Source organism: Podarcis bocagei, assembly GCF_964188305.1.
Source record: "Podarcis bocagei genome assembly, chromosome: 8".
In the NCBI taxonomy this organism is placed as follows: Eukaryota; Metazoa; Chordata; class Lepidosauria; order Squamata; family Lacertidae; genus Podarcis; species Podarcis bocagei.
The window spans coordinates 25037200-25053381 of NC_138133.1; the positions used below are offsets into that span (position 1 = coordinate 25037200).

General features: G+C 42.5%; 1 protein-coding gene across 1 annotated transcript in view; it reads left to right on the forward strand.

The window, feature by feature from the left end:
- The window catches only part of GMDS (GDP-mannose 4,6-dehydratase), a 290357-nt gene that overhangs the window by 243425 nt on the left and 30750 nt on the right, over window positions 1-16182 (forward strand). The window lies entirely within an intron of this gene.

A 16182-nucleotide genomic window follows, 5' to 3' on the forward strand; every position in this document is an offset into this window, starting at 1 on the left:
GCGCGTGACTAATATCTTTTTCACTATCCTGCTTCTTGCCGGACACGTATACAAATATGTGGCCCTGGGAGTGATGTAATATATATGTAGCCGAGTACAAAGACACAATCTGTGAGAATACAGCCTTTTAAAGGAAACCAACATTTTGTAGAGCTTCTATTTTAGAATGCCTCATTCCCGCAGAAGTATGTTTGTTAAAAATTGGAGAGTGCAGGAGGAGGCAGAAGTAAACTTCCATGCTTTACAAACCTGTTTGGAGCTTCTAGTTTATCTGATAAACATCTGATAATAGTGAAGGACTCATGCAATGAGTTTTATCTGTCACTTGAGCAATATTTTGAGGGTGGACTGTCCTGACTTGATTTTGAGGGGAAGGAGTAATCACCACTTGACTTGCATAGGTAAAGTAGCAACCACAGACCAAACACCAGAGTTTTTCATTGTACCCAATGCTGGCCCAGAACTAGTTAATGGAATCAGCAGTCAGTCATTGTGCTGAGCAGTTAAACCTCTGTTTTATGCATTCCCTTTCCAGTGAATGTGCTGTGTTTGTGTAAAGGAATTATTCAGCTTGCGTTGACCACATGATTGACTATTGCCTCTTCATAAAGCCAGGGTCTGCTTAGCTCTGTGGTGCAAGGTGACTGCTAAATTGTGCCTGCCTCTTTGTGGAAATATATGAATCCACACTGAGTGAACAGTTGTTCATTTTCCTAAGGAGTGGATTTCTGTGCCAGATGACGTATTTAACTCTGGATAATAGGGTAGTTGGGTGAAGCCTGTTTTCTAGTAACTGCATGCATGCAGCAAACTTTTTTTGAAAGCTGGGAACTGGGTTTCTTTTCAGCATGATTTAAAAATAAAAATTGAGGTACATTACAGTATTGTTTGGGGACTCTATGGGATGGCTATTAAAGCAAAAGTGCTTTTATAACCCTATGTTATGTGCATGGATCCTTAATTCATGTCCTTCTGGATCATTGTAGATAAGTGGAACATAGGGAGGCTCCAGGCTGTTGGTATTTTGCCAGAGGGATTCAACACCAAACCTTTAGGTTTGCACAGTTAAAGTGGATGAAAGCACAACAAATCCACTTTAAAAAATGAAACTGACTTTTTGCGGCATGTGGGGGATGGGGAAATGTGTTGAGCAGTGTGGGATGAACTAACAGGAGATTTGGATGGATGCTCATTGCTGTATAGGTAAAAAGGTAAAGGACCCCTGGACAGATAAGTGCTTAAAGGCAACTATGGGGTTGCGGCACTCATCTCGCCTTCACGCCGAGGAAGCCGGCGTTTGTCCACAGAAAGCTTTCCGGGTCATGTGGCCAGCATGACTAAACCACTTCTGGCGCAACAGGACACCGTGACGGAAACCAGAGCACCCGGAAACACCGTTTACCTTCCCGCCGCAACGGTACCTAATTATCTACTTGCACTGGCATGCTTTCAAACTGCTAGCTTGGCAGGAGCTGGGACAGAGCAACAGGAGCTCACCCTGTCACGGGGATTCAAACCACCGACCTTTTGATTGGGAAGCCCAAGAGGCTCGGAGGTTTATAACCACCCTGCAAACATATCAGAATGAATAGTCGGTAAAGGTGGAATATAATCCGAGCTCCACGTAAGCTTTCTGCAGGCAAATCTGGATGAATGCATCCGTCAGTCTTGAGAAACAATAGTGTGCACCTCTGGGGTGAAGTCAAACTGTTGTGTTAGCAGCACTGAAGTGAGCTCCCCAGACCACAAGCCTGGGCAGTGTGTATGGAGCTCCTAGGGTGCCCAGACAACAAGACCCCCCTCTCGGCCTCACTGATGTCTGCCAAAGGAAAACAGAGCAATACGTTTGGCACCAGCTTGGTTGCAGGAGTTGCCAGAAGGTGCCATCCAGCCATGTTTGGGTCTATGCTCTCGATTTGTGTAGGGTTTACTGCTTAGCCTTTTCTTCTGAAGATACCCTGCAAGGCAGCGGAGGTTTAACATCAGACCTTTCCTTCTCCCAGATGGGCTTCTTTCCCAGGTAGATGAGCCCCACCTACCTGCCCATCACTTCCCTCTAAAGCACATGCAGAAACCACCTTCTTGACCTTTGGACCCATTTCTCTGGCTTAATCTGCTAGAGCCTGTCCCAACCACAATACTCGCCACACTGACAAACTGGAACGTGTCCAGAGGAGGGCAACCAAAATGGTCAAAGGCCTGGAAACGATGCCTTATGAGGAACGGCTAAGGGAGCTGGGCATGTTTAGCCTGGAGAAGAGGAGGTTAAGGGGTGATATGATAGCCATGTACAAATATATAAAAGGATGTCACATAGAGGAGGGAGAAAGGTTGTTTTCTGCTGCTCCAGAGAAGCGGACACGGAGCAATGGATCCAAACTACAAGAAAGAAGATTCCACCTAAACATTAGGAAGAACTTCCTGACAGTAAGAGCTGTTCGACAGTGGAATTTGCTGCCAAGGAGTGTGGTGGAGTCTCCTTCTTTGGAGGTCTTTAAGCAGAGGCTTGACAACCATATGTCAGGAGTGCTCTGATGGTGTTTCCTGCTTGGCAGGGGGTTGGACTCGATGGCCCTTGTGGTCTCTCCCAACTCTATGATTCTATGATTCTATGTCTTTGTATGAAGAGGAGTGCCTAACTTGCCAGGGGTTTGAGGCCCATTGGCTACCCTCACCTGCTTTAGCTGCTGAGTCAAAGTCGTTCCCGGGGTGTGGCCGCTGTCACATGCTGACAGTTTCTAGGAGCCACAGGTGAGAGCTGAATGCAGAGCGGGGACCAAAAGTGAGCAGACTACAGTGGTACCTTGGGTTAAGAACTTCATTCGTTCTGGAGGTCCATTCTTAACCTGAAACTGTTCTTAACCTGAGGTACCACTTTAGCGAATGGGGCCTCCCGCTGCCACCACACCGCCACCGCACAATTTTTGTTCTCATCCTGAAGCAAAGTTCTTAACCCGAGGTACTATTTCTGGGTTAGTGGAGTCTGTAACCTGAAGCGTCAGTAACCCGAGGTATCACTGTACTCCAAAAGAAGCACAACATTTTCCCCACCAGAGGTACTGCGCCCTCCAGCACCCCATTCACCCTGCTCAAAAAGTAGGGCTCATTGTTTTCTGTCATTCATTACAACGTGCTGTAATTATAATATTGTAAACTAAATAAAAAATCAGTCAAATTCTTTTTTAGGAAAATATTTTTTGTTAAAGATTCCTTTGAAGAATATTGGAAATGTTCAGAAAAGCATCCCGCTCGGTGCCTGTCCAATAGCACAGAGATGCTGCTGTTTTCCCACAGAATTTTAATGTTAAATCTTCTTAGAGCAGTGTAAACACACAAACGCCAGATGGTACCTGCTAATATTTACCTCCCTCTAGAAATTCTGGAATCGCCAATTCTGTCAAATCGTTTTGCACTGGTGGTGTGAATGTGAGGAAGATCTATCTAATCCTCCTTTTTGCATTTTTACCTGCTACTTTTGTACAGTAATCCTCATGCAGACTGTACAAGCGCCAAATCCTCTTGTCAGCACCTAATTTGGCTGACTAGCCAGAGCCATGACTTAAGGCGGATGATGATAGGATGTGTTTGTTGGAAAAGGTGTTGCGGAAGAAATTACCATAAAATCTGCCTCTGTCATAGCTCAAATGGTGCCATAAATTCGCAGTGCACTTTTTTATGCAGAGATAAGCCTTATATCCATCACAGCCAGTTAACTACCGCAAGATTGCACAAGCCGGCAATCAGGACTTCTGCTCTGCATATGTAGTTTGAATTATTCACAGTCTCGTACAGACATTGATTTTTCAGCTGTGATTAAAACAGCCGTAACATACACACAGGTGATATTGATTGTTTTTAGCAGTATCTAGACAACAATTGAATTTCCAAACACAATAATTTTTCCCCCTCAGAACTTCTTTTGTGAATCAGTTCACACACTTCTTGCCTGTTCCAAGGTTATATTCTGAACCCCATGCACGTTTACTCAGAAGTTAAATAGGGCTTCTTAATGTGATTATGACTGGAGGGCATACAGCCATGTGAACCAACCAAGGATTTGAGAGAAGCTACAGAAGTGCCTCCCAGGAAGGAAAGGAAGGTCAGCCTGGCAGGTACAATGGACAGGGACTTTTCTGAGATGGCCCCACAAATATGGAATTCCCTCCCCTGAGATACACAATCTGTCCACTCGCTGGCAGTGCTTAGGCAGGCTCCAAACTTGTTTTTGCTTTTAATAAGGAGGTTTAATAGACAGACTTTTGTCTGACTGTAATATATTGTTAGGAAATGTTTTTGCTGTTCTTATTATGATTGTGATTATGTTGTTTATCTTTTATATGGTTTTTAATAGTTCAAAATGTTGTAAGCCACAGTAGAAAAATAGAGGACTGGGTAGATCAGTTGGTTTGAACCTGGTGCTGATAACACCAAGGTTGCAGGGTCAATCCCCATATGGGAGAGCTGCATGTTCCTGCCTTGCTGGGGGTGGACTAGATGATCCTCAGGGTCCCTTCCAACTCTGCAATTCTATGAAAGATGGCTGATAAATTTTAACAAGAGCAACAATGAGGAGGAGGCATTCCTCCTAAAGAAAGTACAAAGGGCAAAGTACAAAAATAATAATAAGAAGAAGAGTTTGGATTTGATATCTCGCCTTTCACTCCCCTTCAGGAGTCTCAAAGCGGCTAACATTCTCCTTTCCCTTCCTCCCCCACAACAAACACTCTGTGAGGTGAGTGGGGCTGAGAGACTTCAGAGAAGTGTGACTAGCCCAAGGTCACCCAGCAGCTGCATGTGGAGGAGCGGAGACGCAAACCTGGTTCCCCAGATTATGAGACTACCGCTCTTAACCACTACACCACACTGGCTCTCCAGTTATAAAACAAATAATTCCTTCTACCAGTGTCTCTGAACAATAACTTCACTTGTAACTTTGGGGGTAAATAGTCAAGCACTGCAAGCTGGATAAATTCATATTGTGAACTAGGCAATTAAATACATTGCAAAAATATCACTATAAGTAAATTGTCAGTTTGCTCACAAGCAGGTTGGGAGAAGTCAAAATGTCTGTTTTAAGGCAACAAGCCGTTGTTAATACCCTGCCTGATGTTTCCTAAGTATAGATCCCCTGCCCATATATTTCCAAATATCTCCTTGGAAGACACTGGGAAACCTGAGGATATTTGTAAAAAGCAAATGTCCGAAATCTCTTCCTTAGCAACCTGCACCTTGGCCTCCGTTGTTCACATTTGCTTTCTACGTCTGTCTCTTCATATTTACGTCAGCAACTCCATGAAATCTGGGAATATCTGGGGGGAAAGGTGTTGGTAGTTCTTGTACTTGGCCCAAAGTAGGCATCAGTGTCATTCTGAAGTTACATGCACAACCTTAATTAGTGCAAATCATTGTATAAAGTATTTGTTTAAGTGTATAGACTTCTTGAGGCATATGCTCAGCGTCTGAGTGAACACTAGTATGAGGTGTTGTGTTTCTCTTTAATACCATTCCCAGCCATCCAGTTTAGTTTATTCCTCGTCCCCTCCCATTTCTCAGTCATTATAGAGAAGGTAGCTGAGGGCCTTCTCACATTCTTTGTTGGTTGTTGACACCAAGAGATGATTGAAACAGCTTCCTGTTCTTGGCAGGGCATATTGCTTGAGAGTTGTTAAAAGTACATCAAGGTACTTTTTGTCCCCATTTCATAGGAGAGCTTCAAACTATTTTTTCCTTCACTTGAAACCTCTTGTTAATAGTATATTATAAAGTATATTAACAAAACGTTAATGGGTTGGATCCAGAGAATTCTACTCTAATGGGAATTTCCAGAATCACCTTCCTCTGACAAAGGAGTCTTCTGTCGATCTAGCCCAATGCATGTCATGCTGCAATAGTGTACTAAGTAATAATGCTAGCGAGCCAATTCTCATTTCCAAATCACTGCAGAATGTTTAGCCTCCCAAAATAAACTAAGCCCAAATCTAAGAATTAATGCTGTGTGTGTTACATATCAATTTTTGAAATCTTTATCACGCTTAAGGAACATTCTATTTAACAGATCTTAATTTGATTTCGATCATCAAAGCACAAAAGTTATATAAACATATAACTTGGAACAAGAAATCTAGTGTGGAAAACAAAAATCTACTGCCCAAGTTTAATCTAGTATAGGCCAGTTAAGGTGATCTGCCCCCCCCCCACTCCCCAATGATGATAGAACGTGAATTAAGAAGCATGAGGCTCTTAGGCACTGAAGATTAAAGTTAAAAACATGGTAATGATACCTTGATGATTGAGTGATGTCTGCCAAACTTCCTCAGGGACTTCAGTAATATGAAGGTAATATATCATTAGAAGTGTTGAACACTATGTCTGACATGTTTAAATTTATGTATCACATTCCTCTAAAATAACAACTGGGAAAAGGTTTTTTAAAAATCTGAAAATATGTAGGAGTTGTGTGGAAAACCACAATGTAGGTGATGGTCTCAATTGGTAGTGCTGAATAAAAGTGTTCAGAATCATGTCGTACGGTAAAACAAGCTTCGGATAACCTCAAGAATATGTTCATGATAAATTTGTACTCAGTGAAAGTTAATAATGTACAATCCACAAAACTTTCGAACTGGATGGGTACAGCGTATTTCAGGTCAATAGGACTGGTACATTGATGAGAAACACAGTTATATGACAAGAAGTTTCATTAGACCTTACTTTCATGTAAACTTCTTAGGGTTTCAGCATGAAATGGTTTGTGAATCAGAACCTTAGGTTTCAATGTGACAGCCACTTGTTCTCGATTAATGCAGTTTAAAGTCATGCAGGTACTCAGAGGGTTCAGGAATTATGCTGTTAGAAGGGATTGCTTAGTCTTCCCCTCTCCCTTGATTTACAACATTCTATATCCAGAACCTATACTTAAGACATCAGTGGCAGATATTTGAACTGTTGCATCCAGAACTGAATGAAGCCCTACTAAGTAGAAACTTTTTACCTTTCCAGTCCTGAAAATGATATTCCTTTTGAATCAGTCCCAAATGCACTTTTGAGCACTATCACTACGCTGATTTACAATCAGTTTGCTATCCACTTTGGGAACTAAGACTGGGGGAAACACATTCTGACAAGGGTGCATTAACTTGCTATTTTTGATTTCCATGGGGTATTAATTTCATTTAAAAATGCAATCAATCTCTTTCAGAATCTCTAATGCATATATATATATGCATTAGAGAAATATGCAAATTCCAATCAGGGTGTGTTTTTCTGGCTGCATATTTCTGGATAGATGTTTGGCAGGAGGATTCCCCCCTTTGAATGAAACAAGTTCTAACACCATCTTTTGAGAACTTGTACAATACAGCAAAAAAGGAAATGTGTTTCAGTCTGCGCACAGTCTGGATGACTTCATGGTATGGCACATAAAATTGTCTGAACCCAACCAGTTCATAAGCAGTTGTTTTTTCTTCACACTATATACTTCCAGATGATTATGTGCTGATATGGGGGGGAAATCCACTTAGAGTTAGCCTAAGTATCTTTAAAGGGACGCGGGTGGTGCTGTGGGTTAAACCACAGAGCCTAGGACATGCCAATCAGAAGGTTGGCAGTTCGAATCCCCGCGACGGGGTGAGCTCCCGTTGCTTAGTCCCTGCTCCTGCCAACCTAGCATTTCGAAAGCATGTCAAAGTGCAAGTAGATAAATACTACTACAGAGTAAACTATGTTTACTCTGGCGGGAAGGTAAACGGCGTTTCCATGTGCTGCTCTGGTTCGCCAGAAGCAGCTTAGTCATGCTGGCCACATGACCCGGAAGCTGTACACCAGCTCCCTTGGCCAATAAAGCGAGATGGGCGCCACAACCCCAGAGTCGGCCACGACTGGACCTAATGGTCAGTGGTCCCTTTACCTTTAAGTATCTTTACTCACAAGTAACACACATTAAGTCCAATGGAGCTTACTCTCAGGTAAGTGTGCCTAGAATTCAAGCCTTAAAATACTAATTTGTATGTGCAGCTGGACTATTTACCTAATACTGCTTCTTCTTTCTACTTAACAGTGCCCTTCCTTTGTCTGTCTGTCTCTTAGTAAAAGCACCTGATAAACGGTGGCACTGCTAAAGCTAAGCATCTAATATTTCTTGTTCATCAGTTTTCGAATCTGAAAAAAAGGATCTTCCCTGTTACAGTATAATCGCTTTAAAATTGTAGAAATTCAAATTCCACCATCAACTTGAAAATCCAAATGTTATGAGTTTAGTGACATTGATTTCAATGGAATATATAGTCTGTTATAGTTCTAGATGGGCTTGTAGGCAGAAGAGAAACATCACTACTGTGCTGTCCAGACAGCTATATACCTTTAAACAACAGTGAACTGCATTCTGCTATTGAACCTTTAGTTGATCTTCTGATTAAAGCTTCATTGTGTTGATTTCTAGGTGATAGAATTTCATCCCACACAGTATGTAATTGGATATGCACATCTAAAATCTGTCAAACACACACTTTGCATGTACTCCACCCAGTGTTATGGTTCAGATTGCATTTAAATTAATTATCAGTTTGTCAGCTATGTGCATAATACAACTTGTTTGCTTCTGGTTTATTAAAACACACACACAATACACACACTATAATCCATTGTTAGGGGTGTGTGTGTGTTTAATTAATTGTTCAAATGTAAAATCTGAAGGATACTCCGAGCAGGTTTATGTTGGCTTCCTCCCTGACCTATTATGTTCGTGCTAACAATAGACCTGACACTTGTTTTGCAATGTCAGTTCCAAAATAAGCACAGATCCTTTTGAAGTGCCTACTCTTTGTTGTAAGACATATTCAGAATCACAAGCCAATTATTCTAAAACATTCCTTTTCCACTGGCAAAACAGTGGGAGCCAATTAAATGTAGAATTACTCTAGCATTTGGTACGCTGTTGCATACACTATCATACACTGGAATAACAGCTTAATGCCTTGAAGATCAATGAAAATATCTGTAGCAGGTACATATTTATTTTGCTTCCTTTTTCTGCTAATATGGCACTTGGTTCTCGTAAGATACGTATCAGTTTAAATGTGAAATTAAATTTTTTTGTTCCAATTTGTCGCTCAGTCACCCAAACAAGAGACTGTAGTTGCAATCCTATATGCGCTTCCCTGGGAGTAAATCCCATTGAACTCAGTGGCACTTCTGATTAGATTTGTATAGGATTACCCTGTGTATCATAGCCTGCTTGAGAATGAACTGTCTTGAATTTTTATTTCTTTATTTGAGGCAGTTATATTTTCACCTTTCAGCTTGCTCATCCAAGGCAGCTGTAGGGTTCTCTACAAACGTCACCATCGTTTATTCTTGGCTTCTGTGCATTTTACTTTCTTTTTGTGTGAGAATTATGCATACCCTTTCATCTCTTGACTTTATTACCAAGTCATTTTGAACCATAAAAAATGCTTGCCTTCTTATCTCAGGTAAGTCAGTCTTCCTGGGAGTCTTTGGTGAAGGTTCTTGGGTCATTTCCAGCATAATATGTGGAGGTCACACATTTTTAACAGGCAATGTCGTGTGTGATTTCATTTGAGCATTTTATGTGGGGACTGGTGTTTGCAGGATGTACAGTGGTACCTTGGGTTAAGTACTTAATTCGTTCCGGAGGTCCGTTCTTAACCTGAAATTGTTCTTAACCTGAAGCACCACTTTAGCTAATGGGGCCTCCTGCTGATGCCGTGCCGCCAGAGCACGATTTCTGTTCTCATCCTGAAGCAAGTTCTTAACCTGAAGCACTATTTCTGGGTTAGCGGAGTCTGTAACCTGAAGCGTGTGTAACCTGAAGTGTATGTAACCCGAGGTACCACTGTACATGTGAATAGAATCCTATATTTCTGTTGGATCCTATTCACAGATACAAATCAGAAAAAGAAGGTGGTTCAGGCCTGCAACATGACCATTTTTTATTTTATTTTTATGTTTAGTTTCAGATTTTCTTAAGAAGAAAGGTGAGAACAGAAGTACAATTGTGATGGGGAAATAAAGACACGGTTCAGATTAAAGATGGAGCACAGTTCTGAAAAGGTTTAAGATTGCTTGTGAAATTGTCTGATTTTCACATGGAAACACTTATCACTTTAGCAGAAGATCTGTGAACTCCAGTCCAGACATAAACTTTTTGAAAGCGCTTCTCTTTTCCTTCACTCCAATTTCACCTTTGACATCTAATGTTTCTGCTGCCTCTGACTGGTTTCCTACCTTTGTTATATTAAGTAAAATAACAATTTATTAGCAGTTTTTACATCATCAGCTGTTAAACTCTTTTTTGCCTTCCCTTATTGCAGAATTACATTTGCATGCCTAAGCGCAGCCCCCCCCCCCAGGAAGCCAGTCCTCACATCCAGTAAAACACCAGACAACATACAGTATATGGGATTAAATTGGCCACAACTTTATTAATTTCAGATGCAGGGAACCTTGGCTTAGCCAGGCATGGCCAAACTTGGCCCTCCAAATGTTTTGGGACTACAATTCCCATCATCCCTGACCACTGGTCCTGTTAGCTAGGGATGATGGGAGTTGTAGTCGCAAAGCAGCTGGAGGGTCAAGTTTGGCCATGCCTTGCTTAGGCAATGGGCGTGTACCCCTCTCAGCCCCCTCCTGGGGTTCTGAGGCAGGAATATGGGGGACACAGCAAAATGTGCATTTACACAGCTAGGGCCCCTCTTTCCTTGTTGCTGAGGGAAGTTTTATGACCCACCACTGTGTGCTTGTGGTCAGTGACTCCCCTCAGTCAATACCCCCTTTAATGGGGACCCTGCAAACACCTCCGCAGGAGGGTTTCATCACTACTCCACCCCTTCATTTGGTTGATGGACTAAAGCAGCCGTTCTCCACCTATGGGTCCCCAGATGTTGTTGGACTACAACTCCCATCATCCCTGATCTCTGGCCTTGCTAGCTAGGGATGATGGGAGTTGTAGTCCAACAACTTCTGGGGACCCACAGGTGGAGAACCGCTGGACTAATGGATTCTGCCCATGGCCTAAAACCCCCAAAGTTGTGACAATTGCTACGGGGAAGGAAAAACCTGCAGAGCAGGGGAAATTCCTTCCAGGCTCTGAAAGACAGCAACCATCATCCGACAACCGTAGCAATGCCCATGGACCTGGAAAGGGAAAAGTTAGCCTACAAAACAAAAGGAAACAATTAGAGTGGGTGGGTGACTCTCTGAGCTGACTGCGCTACCAACATTGGCTGCAGCCACCTTTTAAAACTTAAGTAGCAGACTGGAGTGAAGCTTGTGCTCTGCTCTTTAGCTCCGCCCCCCAGCCTGCCACAGATTGGCCGACTCAAAAACAAATGTTTTGGCGGGAGCACTGAAGCCTCTGCAGGGGCAGTGTTGTTGTTGTTGTTGTCAATTCTTCGGCGATCAGCCTTCTTTACAGTCCAGCTCTCACTTCCATACATCACTACTGGGAAAACCATGGCTTTAACCATACGGACCTTTGTTGGCAAGGTGATGTCTCTGCTTTTTAAGATGCTGTCTAGGTTTATCATTGCTTTTCTCCCAAGAAGCGGGCATCTTTTAATTTCGTGACTGCTGTCACCATCTACAGTGATCATGGAGCCCAAGAAAGTAAAATCTCTCACTGCCTCCATTTCTTCCCCTTCTATCTGCCAGGAGGTGATGGGACCAGTGGCCATGATCTTCGTTTTTTTGATGTTGAGCTTCAGACCATATTTTGCGCTCTCCTCTTTCACCCTCATTAAAAGGTTCTTTAATTCCTCCTCACTTTCTGCCATCAAGGTTGTGTCATCTGCATATCTGAGGTTGTTGATATTTCTTCCGGCAATCTTAATTCCGGCTAGGGATTCATCCAGCCCAGCCTTTCGCATGATGAATTCTGCATATAAGTTAAATAAGCAGGGAGACAATATACAGCCTTGCCGTACTCCTTTCCAATGGCCAGTTGGGGTGGCGTGGCCACAGGAAGATGGCGGGTCTGCATGCCAGGCCACAAACGTCGCCCACCATTGGGACTTGGTGAGCGGCCCTTAGCCTGCTAATGTATGTGTGTGTGTTCCTTGATTGTTTGAGTGTTCCACTTTTAAAAGCACTGTTATTTCTTTATATTTGCTACAGCAAACAGCATGTGGCTGTGCAAATTAATACTTAGCAGGAGGCATCTTCTAACAATACTGCGTATTTTGCCCAGTCATGCATTGTCACAGTTAATGTTGACTCGTGTGCCATATATCTGTAAGAACATTCAATAAGAGATACAGTAAAGCTTTTTGCATTATTGCCTCAAATGTACTGATGCCATTCTGAGTACAGTGGTACCTCGGGTTACATACGCTTCAGGTTACATACACTTCAGGTTACATACGCTTCAGGTTACAGACTCGCTAACCCAGAAATATTACCTCGGGTTAAGAACTTTGCTTCAGGATGAGAACAGAAATTGTGCGGCAGCATCAGGAGGCCCTATTAGCTAAAGTGGTGCTTCAGGTTAAGAACAGTTTCAGGTTAAGTACAGACCTCTGGAGCGAATTAAGTACTTAACCCGAGGTACCACTGTACGTGGCTACGCAAATTTATATTAGGTTGCATATTCTTCTCACTGAACTGTTGGACTAAAAGCGTGTTACATTCTCTATGTTTGTTGTGAATTACAAAGAAACTACCTTATCTAGAATTTCCCAAAAGCCCTGCAGCTGTACTGCGATGCTCAAACGTGGAGTAACGTTCAGCTTAGGAGAGTTGGCGAAAGATCAGGAAATGAAAAGCGTAGGGGCTTAAATCAGAAGTTGTTTATGGAAATCAAACCAAGCAGATTCTCAGTGTGTAGCCAGTGTGAAGATACATTTTTTTTGAAAAGGAATTGTTTAAATAACACCTGAGGGTATGGTATGACCGTCAGATGACATCTGCCTTTGAAATGAGGAATGCAAAATAGAGAAAAGAAAATGTAATAGGAGAAATGAAAGTGTGGGTAAAAGGATAATTTCTCACGTCTTAAATTCCCTACTGGGGAACATACAGCTATAGATATGTGTTACTCTGGCTTATATATATATTGTAAAGAAGATCTTAATTACTATTTTAAAAAACAAACAAACATTATTTTCACTTTCGCAAATAAAGCATGGATTTTCTGTGAGAATTAGTTTTGATGTGTTCCCGTTTATACAATTGGCATTTCCCTTTTTCAATGCCTACAAAAACTCTTTCAAAAGCAAATCTGCATACCCATGGATTGTAGCACTTTCTTTGCAACTGATTTGGAATTTCTTGTACTCGAATACATAGAAAGTGGTCTATTTTGTATCTGTGCTGATCAGCATTTATTTTTAAGTGCATTTTTTTAAATTGGAAAAAGTGTTTAAATCAGAGGAGTATAAGTTTTTTTAATTCCTTTTTCAAAGGATTAAACACATTCATGAAGTGTAACCATACGGAGGGTTATTAGCAATAATGGATGGAGCCTCGGTGTACAGAGGCAGTATATCTCTGAATACCAGATGCTGGTGACAGACAGGAGGGTGAGGGTATCGCTTGTACTGCAACCAAGGCATCTGGCTGGCAGCTGTTGGAAGCAGAATGCAGGGCTCGGTGTACCTTTGACCTGGTTTAGCAAGACAATTCTTGCATTCTCAAAGCTTCCTTCAGACTGGAGGGAACCATGCACAGGAAGTGAGATGGTCTTTGCGTCCCGTTGAAATTGGCTTCAGTAAGTAAAACTATTGTATGGGTTTAAAATTTTAAAAAAGCAACTCATTCAAAGTATGGACACCCTTCAGTTATAAACCCCTATATTTGCATTAAAGAAAGAAACAGAAAGTCAAAGACAAGAAGACATCAGATCTCTCCCCTGGGCCTGCTTGTAACATTAAATATGTTCTGACTAACAGTCCTGAAGGTGAAATATTTGCAAAGAAAGCAAATAACCATTATTATATAATTCCCTCGGCCCTCCTGTTTGCTGTCACTGAAAAGGGAAGGGCTCTTCAATGTTTTTCTTCGGTGGGTGTCCGTCTTAATTGAACAGTTCAGATAAAAAGCTTAAATATTTAGTCGGAGTAGTTACAATAGCGTTCCTCAATTCTTTGCATCCTCCAAGAGTACAGTAATACTCTGCAGACTTTAGCACTACTGATTCCATCCATAGCCAGCATAGCAGAAACTGTTTTTTTTTTTTACTTCAGGGTTCCATACTATTACCAAAATAAATATATGGGTTAGGGGAGCACCCATAGATATACCAATTACATTTTTAATATGACTTCCAAATCAAATTAACTTCTTTTTGTTAGCTGCAACCCAGTTTTACAGAAATCATTTGTTACAAAGTCTTAGATATGTCCTTGGAAGGAGTCTCATAGCTGTAGGAGGCAACAATTTATCATTTCTCCCATTCTTCTCCACTCCATCTCAAAGCAATATTAGTACTGTACAGTCATACCTCAGGTTACAGCCGCTTCAGGTTGCATCTTTTCGGGTTGTGGACCACCAAAAACCAGAAGTACAGTGGTACCTCTGGATGCGAACAGGATCCGTTCCAGAGCCCCGTTCGCATCCTGAAGCTAATGCAACCCGTGTCTGTGGGTCGCGATTCACCGCTTCCGTGCATGCACATGAAGTCATTTTGAGCGTCTGCGCATGCGCGAGCGGCGAAACCCGGAAGTAACGTGCTCCATTACTTCTGGGTCGCCGCAGAGCGCAACCCGAAAATGCTCAACTCGAAGCTACTTCAACCTGAGGTGTGACTGTACCGGAACGGGTTACTTCCGGGTTTCGGCAGTTGCACATGTGCAGAAGCACTAAATCACGCTTTGCGCATAAGCGCCAAATCACAACCCACATGTGCAAAGACACAGGTTGCGAAAGCTGTGGGTTGCAAACGTGCATCTCGCACAGATCACGTTCGCAACCCGAGCGTCCACTGTACTAATTATCTTGAGCCAACAAATAAAGTTTTCTGACATGTCAAATGCTGGGCATTATTGTTGAGACTGTCCTGCTTCCAAGTGATATGATTCAACAGAACCTTCACATTTTATGTTGTGGAGCTAGAGCTGCTTTTTGCATAACAGGCATTCTGGAAATGTGGATCCAAAACCTAAGGTGTATGATTTCATTTACCAGACCAGTAGGCTCAGCAGAGCATCACCAGACGCATTGAGAAACGGACTTACAGCATCAACAAAGTGTGCCAGTTCTAAAAGGAAGCTTCAAAGGAGGAGGAGGAACAGGATTTCTTTGAAGCCCCTGCCAGTTCATAAAAATCACTGGAGGGGACAACATCTTCATGAATGGTCTGCTGAAACTAGTTAGTGTACAGCACCTACGCCATTTGAGTGAGGGCCAAATATAGTTTGCAGTTAAAACTAAAGCTAGGCACTCTCGGTCTTACTTGTTTCAATTTTCCTTTTAAAAAACATTTGCGGGGAGGGAGGAGAGAAAGATGCGCACACACAAACTGCTATAATTACAGTCAAGATGTAAAATTCTACAGCGCAGTTCTAAGACTGTGATATTGAATCTGTATGCCTTTCCAAATACAGTCGTACCTTGGACGTTTTGGCTTCCGAATGCCGCAAACCTGGAAGTGGGTGTTCCAGTTTGTGAACGTTCTTGGGAACCCAAACATCTGACAGGGCTTCCACTGCTTCCGATTGGCTGCAGGAGCTTCCACGCTTTGGTTTTTGAACATTTTGGAAGTCAAAGGGACTTCCAGAATGGATTCCATTTGACTTCCAAGGTACGACTGTAGTGAGAAATGGAATGAAGCAGACTTTAATATGCATTTATGTGATAGGTAAAGGTAAAGGGGCCCCTGACCATTAGGTCCAGTTGTGGCCGACTCTGGGGTTGCGGCGCTCATCTCGCTTTATTGGCTGAGGGAGCCAGCGTTTGTCCTCAGACAGCTTCTGGGTCATGTAGCCAGCATGACTAAGTGGCTTCTGGCGAACTAGAGCAGCACACGGAAACGCCGTTTACCTTCCCGCCGGAGCAGTACCTATTTATCTACTTGCACTCTGACATGCTTTCGAACTGCTAGGTTGGCAGAAGCAGGGACCGAGCACCAGGAGCTCACCCCGTTGCGGGGATTCGAACCGCCAGCCTTCTGATTGGCAAGCCCCAGGCTCTGTGGTTTAACCTCATTTATGTGATAGGGCTTTTTAAAAAGAT